This window comes from Giraffa tippelskirchi, chromosome 3 (genome assembly GCF_054371585.1).
Source record: "Giraffa tippelskirchi isolate mGirTip1 chromosome 3, T2T-mGirTip1v1.2.pri, whole genome shotgun sequence".
Taxonomy (NCBI): Eukaryota; Metazoa; Chordata; class Mammalia; order Artiodactyla; family Giraffidae; genus Giraffa; species Giraffa tippelskirchi.
The window spans coordinates 125,276,660-125,295,487 of NC_137277.1; the positions used below are offsets into that span (position 1 = coordinate 125,276,660).

The 18,828-nt window shown below is 41.5% G+C and overlaps 1 protein-coding gene across 2 annotated transcripts in view; it reads left to right on the forward strand.

Moving 5' to 3' along the window:
* LYPD1 (LY6/PLAUR domain containing 1) overlaps positions 1–18,828 on the forward strand; it is a 63,381-nt gene that overhangs the window by 26,423 nt on the left and 18,130 nt on the right. The gene's annotated exons all lie outside the window — the stretch shown is intronic.

Genomic DNA, 18,828 nt, shown 5'->3' on the forward strand with positions numbered 1-18,828 from the left:
CCAGTGTGAGGTGACATCTCATTGTAGTTTTGACTCGCATTTCTCTAATAACTAGAAGTATTGAACATCTTTTCATATGCCTATTGGCCATCTGTATGTCCTCTTTAGAGGAACGTCTATTCAGATCTTCTGCCCGTTTTTTTTAGTGGGTTGTTTTGATGCTATTAAGCATCATAAGCTGGTTATAAATTTTGGAGACTAATCCTTATCAGTCACATCATTTGCAAATATTTTCTCCCCATCTGTGGATTGTCTTTTTAGTTTGTTTATTGTTTCCTTTGCTGTGCAAAAGCATTTGGATTTTAAGTAGGTCCACTTTGTTTATTCTTGCTTTTATTTCCATTATTCTGGGAGATGGATTGAAAACAATGTTGATGTGATTTATGTCAGAGTGTTCTGCATATGTTTTCTTGTAAGCATTTTATAGTGTCTGATCTACCACTTAGGTCTTTAATCCATTTTGAGTTTATTTTTGTGTATGGAGTTAAGGAATGATCTAATTTCACTTTTTCCTTGTGGCTGTCCAGTTCTGTCCAGTGTTCCCAGCACCATTTGTTGAAGAGATTGTCTTGCCAACATTGTGTGGTCTTGCCTCCTTTGTCATAGATTAACTGTCTGTAGGTGCATGGGCTTATTTCTGGGTTTTCTATTCTGTTCCATTGATCTATATTTCTGTTTTTGTGCCAGTATCATACTGTTTTGATGACTGTAGCTTTGTAGTATAATCTGAAATTAGGGAGCCTGATTTCTCCAGCTCCGTTTTTCTTTTTCAAGATTGCTTTGGCTATTCGGGGTCTTTTGTATCTCCATACAAATTTTGAGATTTTTTGTTCTAGTTCTGTGAAAAATGACATTGGTAACTTGATAGGGATTGCGTTCAAGCTGTAGATTGCCTTGGGTAATATAGTCATTTTGACAGTATTGATTCTTCCAGTCCACAGACATGGTACATCTTTCCATCTGTTTATGTCTTCTTCGATTTCTTTCATTAGCATCTTACAGAGTACAGATCTTTTGTCTCCTTGGGTAGGTTTATTCCTAGGTATTCTTTTTGATGTAGTTGTAAATGGAATTGCTTCTTGAATTTCTCTTTCTGATCCTCCATCGTTATAGAAATGCAACAGATTTCTGTTTATTAATTTTATAACCTGCATCTTGACCAAATTCATTGAGTTCTAGTAGTTTTCTGGTGGCATCTTTAGGATCTTCTCTGTATAGTGTCATGTCATCTGCAAACAGTGACAGTTTTAACTTCTTTCTAGTTTGGATTCCCTTTACTTCTTTTTCTTCTCTGATTGATGTAGCTAGGATTTCCAAAACTTTGTTGAATAAAAATGGTGAGAGTGGACATCCATGTCTTGTTCCTGATCTTAAAGGGAATGCTTTCAGCTTTTTACCATTGAGTATAATGCTAGCTGTAGGTTTGTCATATATGGCCTTTATTATGTTGAGGTATGTACCCTGTATGCCCACTTTCTAGAGAGTTTTTATCATGAATGGGTGCTGAATTTTTTCAAAAGCTTTTCCGGCATCTATTGAGATGATTATCTGGTTTTTTATTCTTCATTTTGTTGATATGGTATATCATATTGATTGATTTGTGGATGTTGAAAAATCCTTGCATCCCTGGGATGAATCCCACTTGATCATGGTGTATGATCTTTTTAATAATTGTTGGATATGAATTGCTAGTTTTTTGTTGAAGGTTTTTGCATCTCTGTTCATCATTGTTATTGGCCTGAAATTTTCTTTTATGGTGGTATATCTTTGTCTGGTTTTGGATGATGGTGGCCTCATAAAATGAGTTGGGACATTTTTCTTTCCCTGTGACTTTTTGGAACAGTTTTAGAAAGATAAGTTTTAACTCTTCTCTAAATGTTTGATAAAATTTGCCTGTGAAGCTACCATGTCCTGGACTTTTGTTTGCTGGAAGGTTTTTATTCACAGTTTCAATTTCAGTGCTTGTGATTGGGCTGTTCATATTTTCTGTTTCTTCCTGGTCAGTCTAGGGAGGCTGTACCTTTCTAAGAAGTTGTTAATTTCTTCCAGGTTGTCCATTTTATTGGCATACAGTTGTTCATAGTAGTCTCTTATGATCTTTGGTATTTCCATGGAGTCAATTTTAACTTCTTTTTCATTTCTAATTTTACTGATCTGAGTCCTCTCTCTTTTTTTATTGATGAGTTTGACTAAAGGTTTATTAATCTTGTTTATCTTTTCAAAGAACCAGCTTTTAGTTTCATTGATCTTTGTAGTTGTTCTTTGTCTCTATTTCATTTATTTCTGCTCTGATCTTTATGATTTCCTTCCTTCTGCTAACTCTAGGTTTTATTTGTTCTTTCTCTAGTTGTTTTAGATGTAACATTAGGTTGTTTATTTGAGATTTTTCTTGTTTCTTGAGGTAAGATTGTATTGTTATAAACTTCCCTCTTAGAACTCTTCTGCTGCATCCCATAACTTCTGGACTATTGTCCTTTCATTTTCATTTGTCTCTAGTTTGTTTTTTTTAATTTCTTCTTTGATTTCCTTGGTGATCCAGTGGTTCTTTAGTAGCATGTTGTTTAGCCTCCATATGTTTGTGTTTCTTAGAGCTTTTTTCTTGTAGTTTATTTCTAATCTCAGTGTCATGATCAGAAAAGATGCTTGATATGATTTCAATTTTCTTAAATTTACCAAGGCCCACCATGTGGCCTAGCATGTGGTCAATCCTGGAGAATGTTCCATGTGTTACTTGAGAAAAATGTGTAGTCTTTTGCTTTTGGATGGATGCTCTATAAATATCAATTAAGTCCAGCTCATCTAAAAGTGTCATTTAAGGCCTGTTTTTCTTTTTTTCTTATTTATTTATCTATTTTTTAACTTTACAATATTGTATTTGTTTTGCCATACATTGACATGAATCCACCATGGTGTATATGTTTTCCCCTTCCAGAACCCCCCTCCCACCTCCCTCCCCATCCCATCCCTCTGGGTCATCCCAGTGCACCAGCCCTGAGCACCCTGTATCATGCATCGAACTTGGACTGGCAATTCATTTCACATATGATAGTTTACATGCTTCCATGCCATTCTCCCATATCCTCCCACCCTCGCCCTCTCCCATAGAGTCCATAATACTGTTCTATTTATCTGTGTCTCTTTTGATGTCTCGCATACAGGGTTATCTTTACCAATTAACTAAATACCATATATATGTGTTAGTATACTGTATTGGTGTTTTTCTTTCTGGCTTACTTCACTCTGTATAATAGGCTCCAGTTTCATCCACCTCATTAGAACTGATTCAAATGTATTCTTTTTAATGGCTGAGTAATATTCCACTGTGTATATGTACCACAGCTTCCTTATCCATTCATCTGCTGATGGGCATCTAGGCTGCTTCCGTGTCCTGGCTATTATAAACAGTGCTGCGATGAACATTGGAGTACACGTGTCTCTTTCAATTCTGGTTTCCTCAGTGTGTATGCCCAGCAGTGGGATTGCTGGGTCATATGGCAGTTCTATTTCCAGTTTTTTGAGGAATCTCCACACTCTCTCCAGCATTTATTGCTTGTAGACTTTTGGATAGCAGCCATTCTGACGGGCGTGCAATGGTACCTCATTGTGGTTTTGATTTGCATTTCTCTGATAATGAGTGATGTTGAGCATCTTTTCATGTGTTTGTTAGCCATCTGTATGTCCTCTTTGGAGAAGTGTCTGTTTAGTTCTTTGGCCTACTTTTTGATTGGGTTGTTTATTTTTCTGGAATTGAGCCGTAGGAGTTGCTTGTATATTTTTGAGATTGTCTGTCTGTTGCTTCATTTGCTATTATTTTCTCCCATTCTGAAGGCTGTCTTTTCACCTTGCTTATAGTTTCCTTTGTTGTGCAAAAGCTTTTAAGTTTAATTAGGTCCCATTTGTTTATTTTTGCTTTTACTTCCAATATTCTGGGAGGTGGGTCATAGAGGATCCTGCTGTGGTTTATGTCGGAGAGTGCTTTGCCTATGTTTTCCTCTAGGGAGGCCTGTTTTTCCTTATTGATTTTCTGTCTGGATGATCTATCCATTGATGAAAGTGGGGTATTAAAGTCCCTCAGTATTATTGTGCTACTGTCAGTTTCTCCCTTTATGTTTGTTAGTATTTGCCTTAAATGTTGAGGTACTCCTATGTTGGATGCATATTTGTTATATCTCTTTTTTGGACTGAATCTTTGATAATTGTGTAGTGTCCTTCTTTGGCTCTTATAACAGTCTTTGTTTTAAAGTCTATTTTGCCTAATATCAGTATTGCTACTACAGCTTATGGTTTCCATTTGCATGAAATACCTCTCCCATTCCCTTACTTTCAGTCTGTAAGTGTCCATAGGTCCAAGGTAGATGTCCTGCAGACAACTTATGTATGAGTCTTGTTTTTGTATCCACCCAACCAGTCTGTGAGGTGTCTCTTCACGGCTGCTCCAGCAAAGCGCAGCCGCTGCTCCTTACCTTGGACGAGGGTTATCGCCTCATGGTCACCCCTCCTGACCTAGAATGTGGAGTAGCTCCTCTCGACTCTCCCACGCCCACGCAGCTGCCACTCCTTGGACGTGGGGTTGCTCCTCTCAGCCGCGGCCCCTGACCTCGGACATGGGGTAGCTCATCTCGGCTGCTGCCTCTGACCTCGGACGTGGGGTAGCTCCTCTCGGCTGTGTCCCCTGACCTCAGACGTGGGGTAGCTTGTTTCTGCTGCCGCCCCTGACCTTGGACGTGGGGTAGCTCATCTCGGCCACTGCCCCTGACCTCGGACATGGGGTAGATCTTCTGAGCCGCGCTTCTGCGGGGTCCGTTGCAGCCGCCATGCTTCTGCGGAAAACAACAAAATGGGAAAGACTAGAGATCTCTTCAAGAAAATCAGAGATACCAAGGCAACATTTCATGCAAAGATGGGCTCAATAAAGGACAGAAATGGTATGGACCTAACAGAAGCAGAAGATATTAAGAAGAGGTGGCAAGAATACACAGAAGAACTGTACAAAAAAGATCTTCATGACCCAGATAATCATGATGGTGTGATCACTCACCTGGAGCCAGACATCCTGGAGTGTGAAGTCAAGTGGGCCTTAGAAAGCATCACTACGAACAAAGCTAGTGGAGGTGATGGAATTCCAGTTGAGCTATTTCAAATCCTAAAAGATGATGCTGTGAAAGTGCTGCACTCAATATGCCAGCAAATCTGGAAAACTCAGCAGTGGCCACAGGACTTGAAAAGGTCAGTTTTCATTCCAATCCCAAAGAAAGGCAATGCCAAAGAATGCTCAAACTACCCCACAATTGCACTCATCTCACACGCTAGTAAAGTAATGCTCAAAATACTCCAAGCCAGGCTTCAGCAATACGTGAACCATGAAATTCCTGATGTTCAAGCTGATTTTAGAAAAGGCAGAGGAACGAGAGATCAAATTGCCAATATCCGATGGATCATCAAAAAAGCGAGAGAGTACCAGAAAAACATCTATTTCTGCTTTATTGACTATGCCAAAGCCTTTGACTGTGTGGATCACAATAAACTGTGGAAAATTCTGAAAGAGATGGGAATACCAGACCACCTGACCTGCCTCTTGAGAAACCTGTATGCAGGTCAGGAAGCAACAGTTAGAACTGGACATGGAACAACAGACTGGTTCCAAATAGGAAAAGGAGTACGTCAAGGCTATATATTGTCACCCTTCTTATTTAACTTATATGAAGAGTACATCATGAGAAACGCTGAGCTGGAAGAAGCACAAGCTGGAATCAAAATTGCTGGGAGAAATATCAATAACCTCAGATGTGCAGATGACACCACCCTTATGGCAGAAAGTGAGGAGGAACATAAGAGCCTCTTGATGAAAATGAAAGAGGAGAGTGAAAAAGTTGGCTTAAGGCTCAACATTCAGAAAACTAAGACCATGGCATCTGGTCCCATCACTTCATGGGAAATAAATGAGGAAACAGTGTCAGACTTTATCTTTTTGGGATCCAAAATCACTGCATATGGTGATTGCAGCCATGAAATTAAAAGACGCTTACTCCTTGGAAGGAAACTTATGACCAACTTAGATAGCATATTAAAAAGCAGAGACATTACTTTGCCAACAAAGGTCCATCTAGTCAAGGCTATGGTTTTTCCAGTGTTCATGTATGGATGTGAGAGTTGGACTGTGAAGAAAGCTGAATGCCGAAGAATTGATGGTTTTGAACTGTGGTGTTGGAGAAGACTCTTGAAGAGTCCCTTGCCCTGCAAGGAGATCCAACCAGTCCATCCTAAAGCAGATCAGTCCTGGGTGTTCATTGGAAGGACTGATGTTGAAGCTGAAACTCCAATACTTTGGCCACCTCATATGAAGTATTGACTCATTGGAAAAGACCCTGATGCTGGGAAGGATTGGGGGCAGGAGGAGAAGGGGACAACAGAGGATGAGATGGCTGGATGGCATCACCGACTCGATGGACATGGGTTTGGGTAGACTCCGGGAGTTGGTGATGGACAGGGAGGCCCTGTGTGCTGGGATTCATGGGGTTGCAAAGAGTCGGACACGACTGAGCGACTGAACTGAACTGAACCAGTCTGTGTCTTTTGGTTGGTACATTTAGTACATTTATGTTAATTATTGATATATATGATCCTATTACCATTTTGTTAATTGTTTTGGGTTTATTTTTTGTAGATCTTTTCTGTTTCCTGCCTAGAGAAGTTTTTTTAGCATTTCTTGTAAAACTGTTTTAGTGTTTCTGAATTCTCTTAACTTTTGTTTCTCTAGAAAGCTTTGATTTCTCCATCATTTCTGAATGAGAGTCTTGTTTGGTAGAATATTCTTAGTTGTATGTTCTTCCCTTTCATCACTTGGAATATATTGTGCCAATCCCTTCTGGCTTGTAGAGAGTGTGTTGAGAAGTCAGGTGATAACCTTTTGGGTTTTCCCTTACATGTTGTCTTTTTTTCCTTGTTGCTTTTAAAAACTTGTCTTCAGTTTTTATCAGTTTGATTACTGTGTTTCTTGGTGTGTTCCTCCTTGGGTTTATCCTGCCTGGGATTCTTTGTGCTTCTGGGCTTGTCTGACTGTTTCCTTCCCCATGTTGGGGAAGTTTTATCTATTATCTCCTCAGATATTTACTTGGGTCCTTTCTCTCCTCTTCTTCTTCTGGGACCTGTATAATGCAAATAGTGGGGTGTATAATGTCCCAGAGGTCTGACTTCATTTCTTTTCATTCTTTTTTCTATATTCTGTTTTGTAGCATTGATTTCCACCATTCTGTCTTCCAGGTCACTTATCCATTCTTTCTGCCTCAGTTATTCTGCTATCGATTCTTTCTAGTTTATTGTTTATCTGTTGGTTTGTTCTTTAGTTCTTCTTGGTCTTTGGTAAACATTTCTTTCATCTTCTCCATTCATTTTCCAAGATCCTGGATCATTTTCACTATGATTATTCTGAATTGTTTTTCTGGGAGATTGCCTATCTCCACTTCATTTAGTTGTTTTTTCTGGGGATTTATCTTGTTCCTTCATCTGGGACATAATCCTTTTTCTTTTATTTTGGACTTCCCTGGTGGCTCAGAAGGTAAAGCGTCTGCCTGCAATGCGGGAGACTTGGGGTTCAATCCCTGGGTTGGGAAGATCCCCTGGAGAAGGAAATGGCAACCCACTCCAGTATTCTTGCCTGGAAAATCCCATGGATGGAGGAGCCTAATAGGCTATAGTCCATGGGATTGCAAAGAGTCAGACTGAGAGTCTTCACTTTCACTTTATCTTGGTCCTTCATCTGGGACATAATCCTGTTTCTTTTTTTTTTTTTTTTTCAATCCTGTTTCTTTTATTTTGGGTAGCTTTCTGTGATTGTGATATTAGTTTTGGAGGCTGATGGGATTGTAGTACTTATTTCTTCTGTCTGCTCTCTGGTAGGTAAATATAAGAGGCTTGTGCAAGCTTCCTGTTGGGAGCAACTGGCTGTGGGGAAAACTGGGTCTTGCTCTGGTGGGCAGGGTTGAGTTCAGTAAAACTTTGATCCAGTTATCTGCTGGCAGCTGGGGCTACACTCCCTTCTAGTCATTTGGCCTGAAGCAGCCCAGTACTGGAGTCTACAGGTTCTATGGTAGGGCAATTGTTGACCTCCAAGAGGACTTATGCTGACACACATCTCCCAGGACTGCTTCTGCCAGTGCCCCTGTCCTTATGGCAGGCCACTGCCAACCCATGCCTCTGCAGGAGATGCTCAAACACTCACAGGTAAGTCTGGCTCAGTCTCCTGTGGGGTCACTGCTCCTTTCCCCTAGGTCGTGATGCACACAAGATTTTGTTTGTGCCTTCCAAAAGTCTCTGTTTACCCCCTGGTGGCCTTCAACATCAGATTCCCTGGGGATTCCCAGTCCCTTGGCCGGATCCCCAGACTGGGGAGCCTGATCTGGGGCCTAGAACCTTCACAACAGTGAGATTACTTCTTTGGTAATTGTGGTCCCCCACTGACGGGTACTGGATTTGATTTTATTGTAATTGTGCCCCTCCTACCACTTTGTTGTGGCTTCTCCGTTGTTCTTGGATGTGGCATATCTTTCTTCGATGGGTTCCAGTACCTTCCTGTTGATGGTTGTTCAACAGCTAGTTGCGATTTTGGTGCTCTGACAGGAGAAGATGAGTGCATGTCGTTTTACCACAGACCTTTCTTTTTTATATATTATTTATTTCTTTTTAGCTGCACTGGGTCTCTGTTGCTGCAGTGAGCCTTCTCTAGTTGTGGTGCATGGGCTTCTCATTGTGGTAGCTTGTCGTATTGTGAAGCATGGGCTCTAGGTTGCACAGGCCCAGTAGTTGCAGCACACAGAGATAGTTGCTCCAAGACATGTGGGATCTTCCTGGACCAGGGGATCGAACCAGTGTCCCCGTCATTGGCAGGCAGACTTTAACCACTGGACCACTAGGGAAATGCTGTGGTATTCTTCAAAAAGTGTATGTTCCAAACTGTTGGTAGCTTGCTTCTCTTGTATACGTGAAGAGGAAAGACTGGGTGCAAGGGATTGATGTCATAATGTAAAAGTCATTGGATTTTGATAGAATAGAACAGAGGTCAGAAACTACAGCCCTTCAGGCCAAATCTTGCCCAACACCTATGTTATGAAGTGAATTTTGTCTCCTTGCCAATTTGTGTGTTGAAATTCTACCTCAGCATTGATGGCATTTGGAGGTGGGGACTTTGAAAGATAATTAGAATTACATGAGGTCATCATGGGGGTAGGGCCCTGGTCAAATGGGACTGGTCTCTTTATAAGAGAGCTGCCCTGTGTGCGCCCACAGAAGAAGGGCCATATGAAGACAGAGCTGTCTTCAAGCCAGAAAGAAGGTTCTTGCCAGAAATCTAATTTCCTTGCACATTGATCTTAACCTTCCAGCTTCAGAATTGTGAAAAAGTAAATTTCTCTTGTTTAAGCTATGAATTCTGGGGCATTTTGTTATGGCAACCCAAGCAGACTAATACAGCCTATTTCTGTAAATGAAGTTTTATGGGAACACAGCCACACCCGTATGTTCACATACTACTCTTTCTGGCAGCTTCTGTGATGGAATATCAGAAATGAGTCATTGTGACTGAGATTATTCTGCAAAGAGCAAAATATTTACTATCTAGCCCTTTAAAGAAAAGTGTGCCAACCTCTGGAATAGAAACTTACCATATACAGGGACTTCCTGTGGTTCTAATGGTTAAGACTCCATGCTGCCACTGCAGGAGGGGCAGGTTCGATCCCTGGTTGAGGAACTAAGATCCCATGTGCCATGCAGCATGACCAAAAAACAAGGAAACTTACCATACACAGCAGAGGTTTTGAACAGGAAAAACCATCCCCATGAGATATAAAAGGGCCAAATGGAAGAAACTGCCTTAGTGGACAGTGGCCAAACCAGCATTGGCGCGATCACCTCCAGGAATATCCTGGATGTCCAACCCAAACCCTTTGAACACAGTCACCTCGCACACAAGCTGAGTGGTGGATGGTGAACATTCCTGCCCACAGTGGTTGAAGTCCTTGGGGGGAGCCTGTCCTTTTGTAAGGCTGATACGACAGGTCAGTAGTCATGACAGTGGGGTAGAAAGGGAAAGAGTGTCACAGAACAGCATGGAAAGCAGTGAAGAAGCAGCCAGCTTGTCTGTCCATGGCTGTGGATCCGCAGGGTGTTGGAGGCTTCCTTGCTGCAGAGCAGAGCGGAAGCAGGTGGGGGATGCAGGATGAAATCTTTACCGATAGCGAAAAGACTTCTCCATGGGTAAGATGCATTGTGCATTGAGAGTCTGCATGTGCTCTCTTCCTCCCCAAAGTGGCAACTGGCAAGTTTAGACCCCAGTGTCAGAATCCTCTGGGGTTGGTTCCGGGAATCCGTGCTTTTAAGGCATGCCCAGGTAATTCTTCTGCACCTTGATGTCTGAGAATTATAGGGTGAGCGGTTCCCACCTGCTGGAGTGCTAGCACTGTTCCTACCCGGGGGTGGGCATCTCTATGACCAGCCCCTGAGTGAAGAATCTCGATGAAGGAGAGCCCCAATCAAAGGCACGACATGAGCAGTTCAGTACACAAAAGAGTTTTTGTACCTGTGTGCCACCAGCCAGGTCAGCCTTGAGGTTTCTGAGTCAGAATGCCAGCCGGGGAACCACGTTCTTAGGCTCAGTACTGTAGAATTCCATGGCTGAGGCCACCGCTGGGCTGGACTGACTTCAAGCAGCGTTCTTCCAGGTGCCTTGTTTTGTGCTCGCTCAATCTGTGGGTGACCCAGCTGTGTTAGAAACAGGCAGAAACAGCTGGACTCAAACACAAAGCAAACACCATCTTCCTTGTTCTTCCCATGTAATCGATAATTCAACCCTGGAAAGCAAGCCTGACTCCTGATGGAGTGCTTGCCGCAAAGAAGACGACAGGGCCATCCACCAACTTCTAACACTTTTTTCTGTCTATCTTTCTTTCTCTCTCCCTCCTTCTGCTGTATCTCTGCCTTGCCTTTGGTTTTTCTCCATCTGAATGCGAAATGAACATGTCTGCTAAAATGTGGTCCAAAAAGAGTCCAAGAGGATCCAGGATAGAGTGTGAACAGCTGTAGTGGAGAAGAGGCACTAGTGATTTTAAATGTCAGAGCAAAGCAGTAATTGAACTCAAGGTCCCCTTGGAGTGATGCACCAGAATGTCAGAGATCCAACAAGTGGCCACTTCGGTGAATTAAGGCTGTGAATCAGAAGATGCCCCATAGACAGACAATAACAACACCAACAACAGTAATAATAGATGCAAATGCTTGCATAGTATCTACTTTGTGCCAGGTGCTTCTCCAAGTGCCTTACACATAGTTCACTTAAGTTGGATCATTTCTAGTGTCTGTAAAATCCACCGTGGAACAAATGTTTTGGTACCATCTATTTGAATGCATTTCAATCTCAATATATACAATACTTAGTTCCAGTGTGTAGGGTACAGAGGATCTAATTCCTTGTTCCTTATTTCCATGTTTTATGTTTTCAGCATAATTCTTGAAAGCATCATCTCCTTAAATGTTGGGTTTCATGAGCCCAGGAGAACAGGTATAATTGCTACAGTGGAATAAACTCTTCTAGGAGAAACCTCAGTATTTTATTTACTCTTTCCTTCATCCCCTGGCATGCCTATCGTTCACATTTTAAATATGATTAATACGAATGACTTCCCCAGGCAGAACAATTTATGTTATTTTTAAAAGCATAGCCACCCATTTAAATCCGAGAGCCCCCAGGAGGTCATCACCTCTCTGAAAGACTTAAAAGAGGATTAAAGATTTAAACGCTGGGTGTCTTGATTAATCTGGTGACAGTGGGTGGTGTGTTCCACATTTGTGGTCCACAGATTAGAGCTTGAGAAATGACTTGACTTTGGCCGAACATCTCTGTGCCCCCACGGGGTAGAGCAGCTGGGAGCTCGCCCAAGCCGTGGTTGATGGACAGCCTTCTTCAGGCTGCCAAGCCTGCTAGCTCTGGGTCTGAATCCCCATTACCAAGTCATAGCCTCTCACAGCTCTGCAGCTGTATCAACCAAGGCCTAGAGGTGGGTTTTAGCTTTCGGTGCTGTTATCTAGACCCCACCAGCTGAATAAAATTTTGGTTCAACTAGTCAGAAAAGCACCCACTATTATGGGACCTCCAGGCCCCCTTCAAATGATCCTTCTCTCTTCTCCCCTTTCTCTTTACGTTCTCTTTCTTTTCTATTTTTCCTCCTTTCCTTCCTACTGTCCTTCTTCTTTTTCTTTCTTACTCTCTTTCTCCCCCTCTCCCTCACTCCTCTATGCATGGCATTCTCCAGGCAAGAATACTGGAATGGGTTGCCATTTCCTCATCCAGGGAATTTTCCTGATGCAGGGATTGAACCTATGTCTCCTGCATTGAAAGATGAATTCTTTACTGTTAAGAACCTGGGAAGCCCCATTTCTTTCTTATTGAGCCCTTATGCACCAGTCACTGTTCTAAGTGCTGGAGCTATATTTTATTAATAAAACACATTAGTGGAATATGTATTGTATTAGAATAGATTAAGAAAGAATTCATGCAGGAAATATGCTTCCCTCAGCTGTCTGGAGAAGTCCCAAAATGCATCCCCGTCCTGCAGTTGGACATGTTGCCTTCTCCTGCAGCAGGTGGCTGCTGAAAGCTCCAGGGCAGCTCTGAAGCCGCAGGGAAACCAGAGCTGTGGTGCCCTGGGCAGAACCTGTCTGAGGTTCCAGAGGAGCCCTGATTCCATTAGGCTGGGGTATATTCTATCCAGGATGGTGTACACGCCTGTCTGCCACCTAGGTGCCATATGCCACCATGTGCCTCAAGTCTCAATGAGGTGGCTCATTCAATTTATACTTCTCAGTTCTGTCCATTTGTAACTACAGATGCAATCCACGTGGGTGTATTCTCACCATAAAACGTTTAAATATCATAAATACATCAAAAGTGCTTCCTGACTACCGGCCATCGCTAAAGGAACCACAGCTGTTCAGTGTATAGCCTTCTGGAACTCTTTCTCTGATTTTATTTGGAGATGTAAACTTGTACACTGAGCTGTGCGTGCATGTGCACACACCACTATCAACTTACTCCAAAAACACATATTGTTATTGCTTTTTTTTTTTTTTTTTTTACATAGAAGGTATATCATTCTGGAACTCCTTTTTCTCACTCATTGAGAACCAACAAGATCACTATAGAGAGTAATTCAATAATCACTATATTGAGCCCGTTCAGTGTAGGACTCTGCAGTTTCCTTTCAATGGTGCCTTAACTTCCCGTAGTACAAATGTACCGCTTTCCTATGAAGAATGTGCATGTGTGAAAGTGTGCTTTATTTTGAAGGGTAAGTGCTGAGTAGTGGAACAGTGGGAATTGAACATTTTAAATTATTGTAGATGCTTCCAAATTGTTCTTATGCCAACGTATACTCCACCAGCCAGCTGTGAGAGTCCGTCTCTGGTTTAGTTGCAGCTCCTGCTCATTTGGAGCCAGACCTGAGTTCATGGGATCTGGGTTAAAGGAAAAATAGAAAGACAGAGGCAAGTATTTTCTTCCCGAGAACCCTGAAACTTGGGCTTTGGGGCTGTCTGCTGGAGGGAGTGCGCATTCCTGGGCGCCCTCTGGTGGACAGAGCTGGGAAGGAATTTTGCTGCACTGGGAAGAAGTTCAGTTCAATTCAGTCGCTCAGTTGTGTCTGACTCTTTTCAATCCCATGGACGGCAGCACGCCAGGCCTCCTTGTCCATTGCCAGCTCCCGGAGTTTACTCAAACTCATGTCCATTGAGTCGGTGATGCCATCCAACCATTTCATCCTCTGTCAGCCCCTTCTCCTCCTGCGTTCAATCTTTCCCAGCATCAGGGTCTTTTCAAATGAGTCAGCTCTTCGCATCAGGTGACCAAAGTATTGGAGTTTCAGCTTCAGCATCAGTCCTTCCAATGAATATTCAGGACTGATCTCCTTTAGGGTGGACTGGTTGATCTCCTTGCAGTCCAAAGGACTCTCAAGAGTCTTCTCCAACACCACAGTTCAAAAGCATCCATTCTTCAGCGCTCAGCTTTCTTTATAGTCCAATTCTCACATCCATACATGACTACTGGAAAAACCATAGCTTTGACTAGACGGACCTTTGTTGGCACAAGGAAGAAGGCATGGGATAAAATGGTTCTTTAGAGGAGGTGTTTATTTTAGAAGTTTTAAAAAAAAGGTACGTCGTTTGCATGGTTCTGATTTCAAATGGTTAAAAAGGACCTACAGGATTTTTTTTTCATCCCTGTCCCACAGCAATGCAGTATCCTGTTCCAGAGACAACCAATATCTTTCATGTATTTTTCCAAAAACATTTTATGCATATGAGTGTAAAATGTATGTAGTAGGTGTAATTGTTGTTTATAAAAATTTTGTTTCTCAATGGAAACATACGATACCATTGTGGGAAATGTAGTAGTTAGGATTATAAAAGCAGTCTTCCTGGGTTCAAATCCCAGCTCTATCATATTTTATCTGCAAGACTCCCAATCAAATTATTTGACCTCTGTCTGCCTCAGTTTCCTCATATGCAAAATACGGGTTATCACTAGAGTTATTGTAAAGATTAAATGAGTATTTGTAGAGGTCTAAAACTGTTACCTGGCATATGTTGAAAAGCATGGGCTTGTTAAATCATTTTTAAAGAAAAGAAAGAAACTGTCCAGCTATACTGTTCTTTTTTATTATTCAATATTTGATATTGAATATTTGAATATTGCAAAATGATCACAGTCTAGTTAATATCCATCACCATATAGAGCATTTTTTCTTGTGATGTGAGCTTTTTAGATCTACTCTTAGTAACTTTCAAATATGCAAGAGAGTATTACTAACTGCAGCTACCATGCTGTACCTTACATCAATATGACTCAATTATTTCATAACTGGAACTTTGTAGCTTATGATCCCCATTATAATTCTTCCTATCCCCAAAACTCTGCTTTTGGCAATCACCATTGTGTTCTCTGAATTTATAAGTTTGTTTGTTGTTTTAAATTTCATATATAAGCGAGATCATATGCTATTTGTCTTTCTCTCTCTGACTTATTTCACTTAGTGTCATAGCCTCAAGGCCCATCCTTGCTATCACAAATGGCAAGGCTTCATTCTTTCTATGCCTGTATTGTATCCTGTGTGTGTGTGTATATCACATCTTTTATATCCATTTATCCATCAATGGACACTTAGGTTGTTTTCATATCTCACCTATTGTAAATAATGCTACAGTGAACATGGGGGTGCATATACCTTTTTAAAGTATTCTTTTCATATCCTTTAGATAAATAACCAGAAGTGAAATTGCTGGATCATGTGGTAGTTGTATTTTAACTCTTGTCCATACTGTTTTCCATAATGAATGCAGTGATATGTAATCCCACCAACAGTGCACAGGCATTCTCTTTTGTCCATATCCTTGCCAACATTTATTTTTTTGTCTTTTTGACAACAGGTATCCTAACAAGTGTGAGGTGATATCTTTCTGTGGTTTTGACTTGCATTTCCCTGATGACTGGTGATGAGCATTTTTTCACATTTGTTGTCTGTTGGCCATCTGCATAGCTTCTGTGTAAATATGTCTATGTTCAGGTCTTCTGCCCATTCTTTAAGCAATTTTTTTTTGCTATCAAGTTGTATGATTTCTTTATAAATTTTAGATATTAATCCCTTACCAGATAAATGATTTGCAGTATTTTCTCCCATTCAGTAGGTTGCCTTTTCATTTTGTTGATGGTTTCCTTTGCTGTGCAGAAGCTATTTAGTTTGATGCAGTCTCATTTATTTACTTTGCTCTGGGGGTTAGATCCAAAAAATCATCTCTAAGACTGATGTCCAGGAGCTTGCCGCCTATCTTTCCTTTTAGGAGTTCTGTTGTTTCAGGACTTACACTCGAGCCTTTAATCAATTTTGAGTTAATTTTTATGGATGGTATCAGACTGTGGTCCAGATTCATTCTTTAGCATGTGACTAAAGTTTTTCCAACACCATGTATTGAAGAGACTGTCCTTTTACCATTGTATAGTCTTGCCTCCTTTTTTGTCAATTAATTGACCATATGTGCATGGGTTTATTTCTGGGCTTTCTGTTCTATTCCATTCATCTGTTTTTGTCTATTTTATGCCAGTAACGTACTGTTTTGATTACTATACCTTTGTGTGTATGTGTGTTAGTCGCTTAGTCGTGTCCGACTCTGTGATCCCACGGACTGTAGCCTGTCAGGCTCCTCTATTCATGGAATTCTCCAGACAAAAAATACTGGAGTGGGGTACCATTCCCTTCTCGAGGGGATATTCCAGACCCAGGGACAGAACCCAGGTCTCCTGCATTGCAGCAGATTCTTTACCACCTGAGCCAGCAGGGAAGCCTTTATTGTTGTTATTCAGTCACTCAGTTGCATCTGACTCTGTGACCCCATGGACTGCAGCACACCAGGCTTCCCTGCCCTTCACCATCTCCTACAGCTTGATCAAACTCATGTCCATTGAGTTGATGATGCCATCCAGCCATCTCGTCCTCTGTCATCCCCTTCTCCTCCTGCCCTCAATCTTTCCCAACATCAGGGTCTTTTCCAATGAGTCAGGCTCTTTGCATCAGGTGCCCAAAGTATTACAGCTTCAGCTTCAGTCCTTCCTGAAGGACTGATTGATTTCCTTTAGGATTGACTGGTTTGATCTTCCTGCTGTCCAAGGGACTCTCAAGAGTCTTCTCCACCACCACAGTTTGAAAGCATAAGTTCTTCAGAGCTTAGCCTTCTTTATGGTCCAACACTCACATCCCTACATGACTGCTGGAAAAACACACAGTTTTGACTATATGGATCTTTGTCGGCAAAGTAATGTCTCTGCTTTTTAATATGCTATCTAGGTATGTCATAGCTTTTTTTCCAAGGGGCAAGCGTCTTTTAATTTCATGGCTACAGTCACCATCTGCAGTGATTTTGGAGCCCAAGAAAATAAAGTCTTTCACTGTTTCCATTGTTTCCCCATCTATTTGCCATGAAGTGATGGGACTGGATGCCATGACCTTAATTTTTTGAATGTTGAGTTTTAAGCCAGCTTTTTCATTCTCTTTCACCTTCATCAAGAGACCCTTTAGTTCCTCTTCACTTTCTGCCATAAGGGTGGTGTCATCTGCATACATGAGGTTGTTGTTATTTCTCCCAGCAGTCCTGACTGCAGCTTGTGCTTTTCCAGCTCGGCACTTCACATGATGTACTCTGCATATCAGTTAAATAAGCAGGGTGACAATATACAGCTCTGACGCACTCCTTTCCCAATTCAGAACCAGTCCGTTGTTCCATGTCCGGTTCTAACTGTTGCTTCTTGCCCTGCATGCAGGTTTCTCAGGAGGCAGGTAAGGTGGTCTGGTATTCCCATCTCTTGAAGAATTTTCCACAGTTTGTTGTGATCCACACAAAGGCTTTAGCTTACTCAGTGAAGCAGAAGTAGATGTTCTTCTGGAATTCTCTTGCTTTTTCTATGATCCAGCGGATGTTGGCAATTTGACCTCTAGTTCTTGTGCCTTTTCTAAATCCAGCTTTTGTACATCTGGAAGTTCTTGGTTCATGTACTGTTGAAGCCTAGCTTGGAGGATTTTGAGCAGTACTTTGCTAGCATGTGAGATGAGTGCAATTGTGCCATAGTTGAACATTCTTTAGCATTGCCTTTCTTTGGGATTGGAATGAAAACTGACCTTTTCCAGTCCTGCGGCCACTGCTGAGTTTTCCAAATTTGCTGGCATATTGAGTGCAGCACTTAACAGTATCATCTTTTAGGACTTGAAATAGCTCAGCTGGAATTCCATCACGTCCACTAGCTTTGTTCATAGTGATGCTTCCTAAGACCCACTTGACGTCGGTCTCCAGGATGTTTGGCTCTAGGTGAGTGATCATACGATCATGGTTATCTGGGTCATGAAGATCTTTTTTGTATAGTTCTTCTGTGTATTCTTGCCACCTCTTATTGATATCATCTGCTTCCGTTAGGTCCATTCCATTTCTGCGCTTTATTGTGCCCATCTTTGCATGAAATGTTGCCTTGGTATCTCTGATTTTCTTGAAGAAAATCTAGTCTTTCCCATTCTGTTGTTTTCCTCTATTCCTTTGCATTGATCACTGAAGAAGGCTTATCCCTCCTTGCTGTTCTTTGGGACTCTGCATTCAAATGGTTATATCTTTCTTTTTCTCCTTTGTCTTTCACTTTTCTTCTTTTCTCAGCTATTTGTAAGGCCTCTTCACATAACCATTTTGCTTTTTTGCATTTCTTTTTCTTGGGGATGGCCTTGATCCCTGTCTCCTGTACAGTGTCACAAACCTCTGTCCATAATTCTTCAGGCACCCTATCAGATCTAATCCCTTGAATCTATTTGTCACTTCCACTGTATAATCATAAGGGATTTGATATATGTCATACCTGAATGTTCTAGTGGTTTTCCCTACTTTCTTCAATTTAAGTCTGAATTTGGCAATAAGGAGTTCATGATCTTAGCCACAGTCAGCTCCCGGTCTTGCTTTTGCTGACTGTATAGAGCTTCTCCATCTTTGGCTGCAAAGAATATAATCAATCTGACTTCAGTATTGACCATCTGGTGATGTCCATGTGTAGAGTCTTCTCTTGTGTTGTTGGAAGAGGGTGTTTCTTTGCCTTAATACAGTACTTTCTCTAAGGATCAATAGCCCAGATTTCTTTTGGTTTCTATTCATATGGAATATCTCTATCACTTCACTTTCAGTCTGTGTGTGTCCGTGAGTCTGAAGTGTATCTCTGTAGGCAGCACATGGATGGGTCTTAGTTTTTTTTTTTTAATACATTCG